Source organism: Schistocerca serialis, chromosome 2, assembly GCF_023864345.2.
Source record: "Schistocerca serialis cubense isolate TAMUIC-IGC-003099 chromosome 2, iqSchSeri2.2, whole genome shotgun sequence".
Classification (NCBI taxonomy): domain Eukaryota; kingdom Metazoa; phylum Arthropoda; class Insecta; order Orthoptera; family Acrididae; genus Schistocerca; species Schistocerca serialis.
The window spans coordinates 633,855,442-633,867,748 of NC_064639.1; positions in this window are offsets into that span (position 1 = coordinate 633,855,442).

Consider the following 12,307-nt stretch of genomic DNA (forward strand, 5'->3'; position numbering starts at 1 on the left):
TCGACTCTTGTAACTGCCATCTGGTTTCTGTACAAATTGTAAATAGCTTTTCGCTCCCTGTATTTTACCCCTGCCATCTTCAGAATTTGAAAGAGAGTATTCCAGTCAACATTGTCAAAAGCTTTCTCTAAGTCTACAAATGCTAGAAACGTAGGTTTGCCTTTCCTTAATCTTTCTTCTAAGATAAGTCGTAAGGTCAGTATTGCCTCACGGCTTCCAATATTTCTACGGAATCCAAACTGATCTTCCCCGGGGTCGGCTTCTACCAGTTTTTCCATTCGTCTGTAAAGAATTCGCTTTAGTATTTTGCAGCTGTGACTTATTAAACTGATAGATCAGTAATTTTCACATCTGTCAACACCTGCTTTCTTTGGGATTGGAATTATTACATTCTTCTTGAAGTCTGGGGGTACTTCGCCTGTCTCATACATCTTGCTCACCAGATGGAAGAGTTTTGTCAGGACTGGCTCTCCCAAGGCCGTCAGTAGTTCTAATGGAATGTTGTCTACTCCTGGGGCCTTGTTTCGGCTCAGGTCTTTCAGTGCTCTGTCAAACTCTTCACGCAGTATCGTATCTCCCATTTCATCTTCATCTACATTCTCTTCCATTTCTATAATATTTTCCTCAAGTACATCGCCCTTGTATAGACCCTCTATATACTCCTTCCACCTTTCTGCTTTCTCTTCTTTGGTTAGGACTGGGTTTCCATCTGAGCTCTTGATATTCATACAAGTGGTTCTCTTTTCTCCAAAGGTCTCTTTAATTTTCCTGTAGGCAGTATCTATCCTACCCCTAGTGAGATAAGGCTCTACATCCTTACATTTGTCCTCTAGCCATCCCTGCTTAGCCATTCTGCACTTCCTGTCGATCTCATTTTTGAGACGTTTGTATTCCTTTTTGCCTGCTTCATTTACTGCGTTTTTATGTTTCCTCCTTTCATCAATTAAATTCAATATTTCTTCTGTTACCCAAGGATTTCTACTAGCCCTCGTCTTTTTACCTACTTGATCCTCTGCTGCCATCACTACTTCATCCCTCAGAGCTACCCATTATTTTCTATTGTACTTCTTTCCCCCATTTCTGTCAATTGTTCCCTTATGCTCTCCCTGAAACTATGCACAACCTCTGGTTTAGTCAGTTTATCCAGGTCCCATCTCCTTAAATTCCCACCTTTTTGCAGCTTCTTCAATTTTAATCTGCAGTTCATAACCAATAGATTGTGGCGAGAGTCCATATATGCCCCTGGAAATGTCTTACAATTTAAAACCTGGTTCCTAAATCTCTGTCTTACCATTGTATAATCTATCTGATACCTTTTAATATTTCCGGGGTTCTTCCATGTATACAACCTTCTTTTATGATTCTTGAACCAAGTGTTAGCTATGATTAAGTTATGCTCTGTGCAAAATTCTACCAGACGGCTTCCTCTTTCATTTCTTACCCCCAATCCATATTCACCTACTATGTTTCCTTCTCTCCCTTTTCCTACACTCGAATTCCAGTCACCCATGACTATTAAATTTTTGTCTCCCTTCACTATCTGAATAATTTCTTTTATCTCATCATACATTTCATCTATTTCTTCACCATCTGCAGAGCTAGTTGGCATATAAACTTTTACTACTGTAGTAGGCGTGTGCTTCGTGTCTATCTTGGCCATAATAAAGCGTTCACTATGCTGTTTGTAGTAGCTTACCCACACTCTTATTTTTTTTTCATTATTGAACCTACTCCTGCATTACCCCTATTTGATTTTGTATTTATAACCCTGTATTCACCTGACCAAAGGTCTTGTTCCTCCTGCCACCGAACTTCACTAATTCCCACTGTATCTAACTTTAACCTGTCCATTTCCCTTTTTAAATTTACTAACCTACCTGCTCGATTAAGGGATCTGACATTCCACTCTCCGATCCGTAGAACGCCAGTTTTCTTTCTCCTGATAACGTCCTCTTGAGTAGTCCCTGCCCGGGGATCCGAATGGGGGACTATTTTACCTCCGGAATATTTTACCCAAGAGGATGCCATCATCATTTAACCATACAGTAAAGCTGCATGCCCTCGGGATAAATTACGGCTGTAGTTCACCTCGCTTTCAGCCGTTCGCAGTACCAGCACAGCAAGGCCGTTTTGGTTATTGTTACAAGGCCAGATCAGTCAATCATCCAGACTGTTGCCCCTACAACTACTGAAAAGGCTGCTGCCCCTTTTCAGGAACCACACGTTTGTCTGGCCTCTCAACAGATACCCCTCCGTTGTGGTTGCACCTACGGTACGGCTCTCTGTATCGCTGAGGCACGCACGCCTCCCCACCAGCGGCAAGGTCCATGGTTCATGGGGGGGGGGGGGGGATATTTGTGTTAGATGCGTTATAAGTCCGGTAAAGTTTATTCTAACTTTGTGTCTCTGTAAAGAAAATCAAGATCCAGTAACACAGGTTTCTAGAAAAGAGTCAACACTTGGCGAAATGGTAGTTCTCATCGGAACAGGGAAAACAAGCCCAGTAAGCATTGGCCCCGAAACGCATAGTAGATACTAATACTTGTTCCGAGGAAAGCGGATATGAGCATAACCTTACTTTGGTGCTCTGTCTAGGTCAACAAAGCGTTTTGTAGCGTTCAAGTATCACGCTGAGATAGTCTGAAATCAGTTGCTTGGCTCGAGTTGTGCTGTACTGTAGTTTTTCGTCAGCTAAATGTAGCGTACTGTGAGGGGTGTCAGAATGATGCACTTCGGTTGGACTGAGCGATAGTCATATCGCTCCCCATGGGCCTGTAGTGTTTAATAAAACCCTAGCGGAGCGGGAAAATAACAGGATAGTGGTGACGCTAGCGTTTTTGAAATCAATGAAGGTATCTAATAATTCATACACCATGTAAGTTTACGCGTGTATAAAAGCGAGGAGGAAGCTGGGCTCGCGTTGCTGTGACAGAAAACAGAATAACACGTAATTGAAACAATGAAAGGTTAGAGTGGCGACTGGCTATGGAGGTCACTAGACCTTACAAGGCGGCCTGCACAACTAAATACACAGAAACTGATCGTGGAACTAGTGGTTGACGGATCCCTATTGCGACCGTCTTGATTTGTTCTGACAGCAGATCTCGCGATGTAATTCCCAGGTTATGTTGAATAAAACACCTGCTGAGAGATCAACAAACTGCCACCCTGGGGAGACTTTCTGTGTATTAACTGAGTTGAAAATGTTACAGAGTACTTCATCCGAACGAGCTCTGCTGCCACCGATACGACCGGTGGACTGCCAGTAAGCGACTACTGGAACCGAGCAACCGACAGCACGGCCCGCGAATATATGACTGTGGCGGATGCAAACTGAAAAAAAATGTAATTGTATTTAATTAACAGTCATCTAATGTACTGTAAACTGCTCAGTGCCTATAGCCAGATATGATCAATATTGGTTTCAAATGAACTTACGTGATTTAATGATAGCCAGGGACTCAAGTAGTGCTGCACATGTATGGATCTGGAAGAATATATACAATTGTGTTAAGGTTATTATTGAGACTTACGATTGGTAGACTGCCCTTGTGGAAAGTGGATTTAGTAGTTTGGATGCTATGTGAAAGTTCAGGGCGTAGCAGTTCTAGTTCATTTGTGGTTTAGAATCATTACACTCGGTGGTAGTTGGTAATTTTTGTAATCACCGTAGCTGCGACTTCTATCCATAATGATCTTCATAGCCATATGCCTATATAATTCAGGGATTATCAGCTATTTCAGAACAGCGATTTATGTAGAGATTTAGCAGATGCCCCTCTTATGTGGGATCTTCTTGGATGGATGACAATACCTGAGTGCGTCCAAGTTGGAGGAGGCCTTTTGGTGGACTGGAGCTCGATTATGCAACATCAGTCAGAGCCACTTGCTACAAGATTCGTCACACGGTGAAAACTAACAGTCAGACAGAGATAATGTGGTTAGTTTCCTATTTTGCTTTACGAGAGAATCAAAGTTAGCTCGACTCAAGATTTGTCGGACGAGGTTGCCATCACCAGTTAATTGTGGGAACTTCTTGTTACATAATCCTATATCCTATTCCGAAACATATCAAAGAGTCTAAATTTACTTCTCATTCTCCTACTGGCTTATGTCTCTCTCAGATATTCAAATTGATTTCATTTCGATCCATGTGTGTAATGTAGGAAAATTCAAGCATTTTTGTTGTTTGGTTCAGTATGTGACTTCCTTTCTGCTCTGATCGAAGTGCTTGTGTCAAAATTAGCTTGAGATATTATCATTCCCCCTTCTTTCCCTTCTTTTTTTCATCTCTACTGAAGCCATTTGTTGCGGATCTCAGGACGTTTTTCACATATTTCGTGAGCACTAGGACCGAAAGTTACAGTAACTGTTTCTTTCAGCCAAGTATTTTAGTTTTCTGATGAAAAACATCACACCCAACAATAACAAATCATTCCGAAAATCCTGATAATTCGTTGACTGTGGAACGTAATGTGGTGTAATACTGCAAAACAACTCTGCCTGCCGATATTACGAGTCATCAAGTACTGTCCGCCCCTGGTAGCTGAGTGGTCAGCGCGACGGAATGTCGTACCTAACGGCCCGGGTCCGATTTCCGGCTTCGTCGGAGATTTCTCCGCTGAGAGAATGGATGTTGTGTTATCCTATCCATCATCATTTCATCTCCATCGACACGCAAGTCGCCGAAGTGGCGTCAAATCGAAATCGAAAGACTTGCACCAGGCGAATGGTCTACCCGGCGGGAGGCCGTAGCCACACGGCATTTCCATTAAGTAATAAGTGTAACTCGGCAGTAGGAGTAAAAAATTAGAGAAGAGTGAAGTGTGATGTAATGCAGTCTGTCATTTTTCAGAAAAAAACATAAATCACAGTAGTTTCGACCAATAGTAAAGGAATTATCAGGATTTTAATCATCAGTGCGGCGAAACATATGGCGGGGCACGACAACATGATAAAAGATATCAGCAGGACGCTTTAAAACATCTGTACAATAGATCAAACTCATAGGCCTTATATGAAAGATCTATGTACTGGAAGTGAGCTTCTAGCAAAAGAATTCCAGCTAATTTATTGACAAGACTCAAATTTTCGTGGACTAATTTTCTCGGGAGGTGATCTCCTAGCGAAATAGAATCTTGAAATTGTTACAACATAGGGAGCATATAAGTATACACTGTACACGCATTGTTAGAACACTCTTGGTGAATTTACTGATGGAAGTTGCTGAATCTATAGAAATCGAATAGCATCGACCGATATTGACGGATTTATGGTCGCTGATGACCACGCTGTTTAGTGCCCAACAATTTTGAGTCCACCCATCCATCAACCGGGAGTTAATGACAGCTGAAATGGTGCGTGTAACCGAATTTGAAATTGTCTTACGTATTGTATGCGTGTTGTCTGCTAACAAACGTTGGTATTGAACTGGAAACACTTAAATCCACTCAAGATCTGTCGGTTCAACTGCTCCCATCAGTCACTCCGCCGAGAGTCTTCTTAAAGTAAACGTACAATATTTTGTACGTCTTTTTAGGTACGTTATCTTTTCAGAATGAGATTTTCACTCTGCAGCGGAGTGTGCGCTGATATGAAACTTCCTGGCAGATCAAAACCGTGTGCTGGACCGAGACTCGAATTCGGGACCTTTGCCTTTCGCGGGCAAGTGCTCTACCAACCAAGTGCTCTACCAACCAAGTTTCATATCAGCGCACACTCCGCTGCAGAGTGAAAATCTCATTCTGGAAACATCCCCCAGGCTGTGGCTAAGCCATGTCTCCGCAATGTCCTTTCTTTCAGGAGTGCTAGTTCTGCTAGTTTCGCAGGAGAGCTTCTGTAAAGTTTGGAAGGTAGGAGACGAGGTACTGGCAGAAGTAAAGCTGTTTGCTTGGGTAGCTCAGTTGGCAGACAGTTTTGACCTGCCAGGACGTTTCACGTTATCTTTTGTCAATGACAGAGAAACGACTATATTTTAATTAGCAAGTTATTATTAGATAAAGTAAGTTATTACGTAAAGAGAACAACTAGCGAAACGTTCCGTTAGGCCGGACAACCGAACATCGAACATACAACGTATGTATTCACCTGAAAAACGTTCCAGATACCGGCGTTCGGAGCAATAAATTGCGCCGAATAAACGTAATTCAACGCAATTTATTTGGAGAATAAATTTATTTGCTAGTTTCCACAACTGTAAAAGAAGTAAATATACGACTTGACAAAAAAAGAAGAATCACCAAGAAGACGCGGTCGGATGTCCATTGTGGGGGGGGGGGGGGGGGAGGGTTATTTGGATTATAAGAGTTGCGGATATTGCATAAGAACTGTGAAGGACACGAGATAACACGTAATCGTGTGAGACAGCTTTCTCAGCACCCGACAATGTTTGGAAGGAGCCTCATTGTTGGTCTCCGTTTGGCCGGCTGGTCAAATCATGCAATACTCAGATTTGTGGGACATTCGGATGTGACAGTGGCCCGATGTTGGACTGTAAGGGAACCCGAGGGAAGACATACTCGTAGTCAACTTTCACTCGACCGTATTTGAGCACAGCAAGGTAGGATCGCCGTATTGTGTAACAAGCACATTGTGAGCCCTTCAGATCTGCATCTGTCATTGGAGAACAAGTAATGGATTCCCTGCAGTATTCCGTGGCATTCCTCACCACTGGTCGGAGACCAGCAGTAGTCGGACTTGGAAACCGCCCCACGTAGGCTGCTATTAGCAGCGCAATACAAACGGCTGCGTTTGGATTGGGGCCGCCACCAGGAAGCGTGGACCGCTGATGAATGGTGTCGCAGTGTGTTCAGAGATCAGTCGCGGTTGTGCGCTATCCCCGGTGATCATCGTCGCCGAGTATGGCGGCTGCCTGGGCAGAGGTTCCATTCCTCCAGTGTTTTTGAGAGACACAGGACTGCTACTCCAGGTTTCATGGTGTAGGGAGCCATGGGATAGGACATCAGGTCATAGATGGTTTAGGGAACTCTGATGACGCAACGTTACGTCACAGACACCTTGCTTCCTCGCGAGTTATCTCTCATGTGACACCATCGTAGTGTAATGCTCGCCCACACGTGGCAAGCGCCCCTAAGAATTTTCTGCATGATGTTAAGGAACTGCTGTGGTCAGGAAGATCCCTGGATCTTTCCCCGATAGAACATGTGTGGAACCGTCTCCGGCGTCAACTCTGTCACAGTTCCAGTACTCAGGGTGTCAAGAACCAGTTAGAACATTTGTCATTTGCCTCAGGAGAGAATACAACGGCTTTACGACAACTTTCCCAACAGAATCAGTTCTCCCATCCAGGCCAGAGGGAGTGCAACGTCATACCGACAAAGGGATCATAGTGCCGAGTTCTTTGCGATGACTGAAGTAACTTAAATTACCCTTTCAGCACGTGGATTTTCATTTCGCTTACTCCTTTCCTTCTGTGAGGTTCACTTTCTTTTGCCAGGCAGCGTACGAGGGGCGTTTGAGAAGTCCGTGCAAAAATAAAAACTGCTTACGTGTTTGGGGTAAACCTTTTTAATTTTTCGACATAGTCTCCTTTGAGATTTATACACTTCGTTCTAATTTGTTGATACCTTCCGAATAATAGGAATTGTCCAAGTCTGCAAAATAGCTATTAGTTGCTGCAATCACCTCCTCGTTTGAATAAAATCCTTGTCCCGCCAGTCATTTCTTCAAATTGGGGAACAAACAGTAGTCCGAGGGAGCCAAATCTGGAGAATATGGAGGATATGAAACGAGTTGGAATCCTATTTCCATTAATTTTGCGACCACAATTGCTGAGGTGTGTGCGGGCGCACTGTCGTGATGGAAAAGAACTTTTTTGCGGTCCAATCGCCGGCGTTTTTCTTGCAGCTCGGTTTCCAAACGGTCCAATAACGATGAATGATATTCGCCTGTAATAGTTTTACCCTTTTCCAGATAGTCGATGATGATTATCCCTTGCGAATCCCAAAAGACAGTCGCCATAAGCTTTCCGGCTGAAGGAATGGTCTTCGTCTTTTTTGGTGCAGATTTTCCCTTGGTAACCCATTCTTTAGATTGTTGTTTGGTCTCAGGAGTATAGTAACACGAAACGACGCTTGAAGTCCTGCGGATTCTCCCTGAACAGCTGCAAACCATCCTTGCAACACTTCACACGATTCCGTTTTTGGTCAAGCGTGAACAATCGCGGAACCCATCTTGCGGATAGCTTTCTCATGTCCAAATGTTTAGGCAAAATATTATGTACCCGTTCATTCGAGATGCCCACAGCACTAGCAATCTCACGCACCTTAACTCTTCTGTCATGCATCACCATATCATCGATTTTATCTGCGATTTCTAGAGTCGTAACCTCCACAAGGCGTCCAGAACGTTCAGCATCACTTGCGCCCATATGGCCATCCCAAAATTTTGAAACCACTTATAAACCGTTCTAATCGAAGGTGCAGTTACTGTAATGTTTATCAAGCTTCTCTTTAGTCTCCTGAGGCGTTTTGCCTTTCATAAAGTAATGTTTAATCACCACACGAAATTCTTTTTCGTCCATTTTTTGACAATCACTCTACTTCCTTGATTCACACGAATGCCAAACACAAAGAAATAGACCAATATGGCTGAAACTTGGTGTGCGTTCTTTCCAAAGATGCTACTAACTAAACATGACCTCGATACGTGGCGGTGGTGCCATCTCTTGGACTTTGCACGGACTTTTCAAACGCCCCTCGTAAGCCACTATACAGAAAGAAAACTATTCTTTATTGTCCTCTAATGCAAGATGTTGACCAATGAGTCGCTTGGTGGTAACGGACACTGTTTATGTACTATCGTGTACGACGAATGAGCAGAACGGAACTACGCGTTGTGGATTGTTGTATGAACATTATTGTAGATACGTGTTCGGTCGTGACGATCTATGCACGGCACAAACTAGTGACACGTGCAGCTTCGCTATAGGTAACACTTGCTGGAAGGATTACCCACAATTTGCATTGCCTGAGCCCGCGACACTTGAGAGACTTCCTGAAGATAGCGCATTTCAAAATTTCGCAGTAATTCATTATGAGAAACTTGTGGTTGACATCGTACTTTCTGTTAAATGCGACAAGTTGATAGCTTTATTTCAGGGCAGTGTTCTTCGAAGAATTACTTGCACACATTTCACAGCATTGCAGAAGGCGCGCTATTCTGATATTTACTGACCATGGCTTGTGTTCACGCTGGGGAAGAGGGTGCCCCATTCGTCAGTGCCATGCTGTGGTTGCTCTTTGTGCAGAGATCGGCAGGTGCATCCTGTTCGTGTAAGTGCGTTACTTTAGCTTGTGCGTCACTTTCTTATGTTTGGATGTTGTGTTGCGCAAAAGAGAAAGTGCTGATTAAAAATAATACGTTTGATATACTATCTTTAATTTGTATATTTTGTTTGTATGGAGTCAGATATTTTGCATGTAGTCGATTTCTCGGATATAGCCCTCTGTGGCGTAACGTCCAGCATATTGTATTACTAGTACGACAGTGGATTTTTCCATGTTAGGTAGACTGAATATGGATTCACTCAACCTGCTGAGAACGAGAAGTAGGGACTCCTTTACCGAAAATGGTCATGAACAGCTGGTAGAACAGTATGTTTTCCACGTGGCCCTTCAGTAATGCTGCCTAATAACCCCTGAGGCATAGGGTAGAGCAGCCGGAGGTCGGCACACAGTTTAGTTTGCCTTAGTTCAAGTCCGTTGCCAAAGCCTGTAATTATGCGACACTGCAAGCATAATGTGCTTGTTGAAAATTACTGCAGTACCTAATAGTTAGCGCAAATCTATTAATCCGGAACGGGTAGACAGCTGTCATTGCGTCAGGTTAACTACTATTTTGTTTTTACATTTCCGCACCTCAGTCGGTATAAAACGGAATCCTTATAGGATAAGTTTGCTGTCGAAATTAATGTTGCATATTAGGGTTCACGGTCCCTTGGCGGTGTATTAAATGTAACCTTCTATGTCAATACAGTCAAAACACACGGCTATTTATGTCAAAAATTTCTATACTCGCCAAATCATTCATCATAACCTATAGGGTATTTCCTAGAATCATGAAATATAGCAAGATTTTACAGCAAATAGAGGAAGAAAATACGAAAACTGGTAATCTGTAATTATATCACACGAAAATCATATTTTTTTACCGCTTGTTATCCAAATGCCTGTCTGTAAGACTGTCAAGAACTCTTTCTCTCAGGAACAGATAAACAAATCTGGTTGAAATTTATGTCACATACTAAGGTCACTATCCCGTGGCGGTGGATAAAATTTAACCTACTGAGTCAGTGCAACCAAAAGACACGGCTATTTACGTTACATATTTTGATAGTCGCAAACTCAAAAAAAAAAACAAAAAAAAGGTTCAAATGGCTCTGAGCACTATGGGACTTAACTGCTGAGGTCATCAGTCCCCTAGAACTTATAACTACTTAAACCTAACTAACCTAAGGACATCACACACATCCATGCCCGAGGCAGGATTCGAACCTGCGACCGTAGCGGTCGCGCGGTTCCAGACTGAAGCGCCTAGAACCGCTCGGCCACTCCGGCCGGCTCGCAAACTCACACTTCATGATCTATATGGTACTTCCCGTTGACATCGTACCAAGGAATTTGGCAAGTAGCAATATTTCACAGTAGAAATATGGGAAAAAGTCTAAAAGTCTAAAAATTGTTAATTTGTAATTATACCACAAGAAAAAATATTTTTTGTCGTGTGTTACCTGACTATTTGTCTGTCCTACAGCTAAGACCCTTTTTCTCAGGAATGGTTAGACGTATATCTGGCCTTTATCGACATCGATAACAGGAAAATTCGTAGAGATTCTCGATTCCCAGAATGAATGAACTATCTACACAGAAACGCCAAAGAAAATGGGTACAGGCATGCTTATTGAAATACAGAAATATGAGTAAGGTGCTGCGGTCGGCAACGCCTTTATATAGACAACAAGTATCTGGCGCAATTGTTAGATCAGTTACTGCTGCTACAATGGCAGGTTATCGAGATTTAAGTGAGTTTGAACGTGGTGTTACAGACGGCGTAGGCGTACGAGCGATGGCTCACAGCATCTCCGACGTAGCGATGAAGTGGAGATTTTCCCGTACGGCCATTTCACGAGTGTACCGCGAATATAAGGGATCCGGTATAACTTCGAATCTCCGACATCGCTGCGGATCCTGCAAGAACGGGGCCAACTACGACTGAAGAGATTCATTCAACGTGACAAAAGTGCAACTCTTCCGCAAATTGCTGCAGATTTCAATGCTGGGCGGTCAACAAGTGTAAGATGCGAACCATTCAACGAAACATCTCGATATGGGCTTTCGGAGCCGAAGGCCCACTCGTGTACCCTTGATGACTGCACGACACAAAGCTCCCGTCAGCACCGACATTGGACTGTAGATTATTGGAAATAAGTTGCCTGGTCAGACGAGTCTCGTTTCAAATTGTATCGAGCGGATGTACGTGTACCTCATGAATCATGGACTGTTCAAGCTGGTGGAGGCTCTGTAATGATGTGGGGCATGTGCAGTTTGAGTGATATGGGACCCCTGATACGTCTACGTAGATGAGACTCCGGCAGGTGACACATGTGCGTAAGAATCCTGTCTGATTACATGCATCCTTTCATCTCCACTGTGCATTCCGGCGGACTTAGGCAATTCTAGCAGGACAATGGGACACCACACATGTCCAGAACTGCTACAGAGTGGATCCAGTAACCCTCGTCTGACTTTAACCACTTCCGCTGGCCACCAAACTCCCAAGACATCAACATTATTAAGCATATCTGGGATGCCTTGCAACGTGCTGGTCAGAAGAGATCTCCACCCCCTGTTACTCTTACGGATTTATGGACAGCCCTGCAGGATTCATGGTGTCAGTTCCTCCAGCATTACTTCAGACATTAGTCGAGTCCATGCTACGTCGTGTTGCGGCACTTCTGCGTACTAGCGGGGGCCCTGCACAATATTAGGCAGGTGTACCAGTTTGTCGGCCGGAGTGGCCGAGCGGTTCTAGGCGCTACAGTCTACAACCGCGCGACCGCTACGTTCGTAGTTTCGAATCCTGCCTCGGGCATGGATGTCTGTGATGCCCGCAGGTTAGTTAGGTTTAAGTAGTTCTAGGTTCTAGGGGACTGATGACCTCAGAAGTTAAGTCCCATAGTGCTCAGAGCCATTTGAACCATTTGATTTGTACCAGTTTCTTTGGCTCAGTCCTACTCGCACTTATGCGAATTTTTACATTGGCATTTCGAATTTAGCTTGGAACTGCC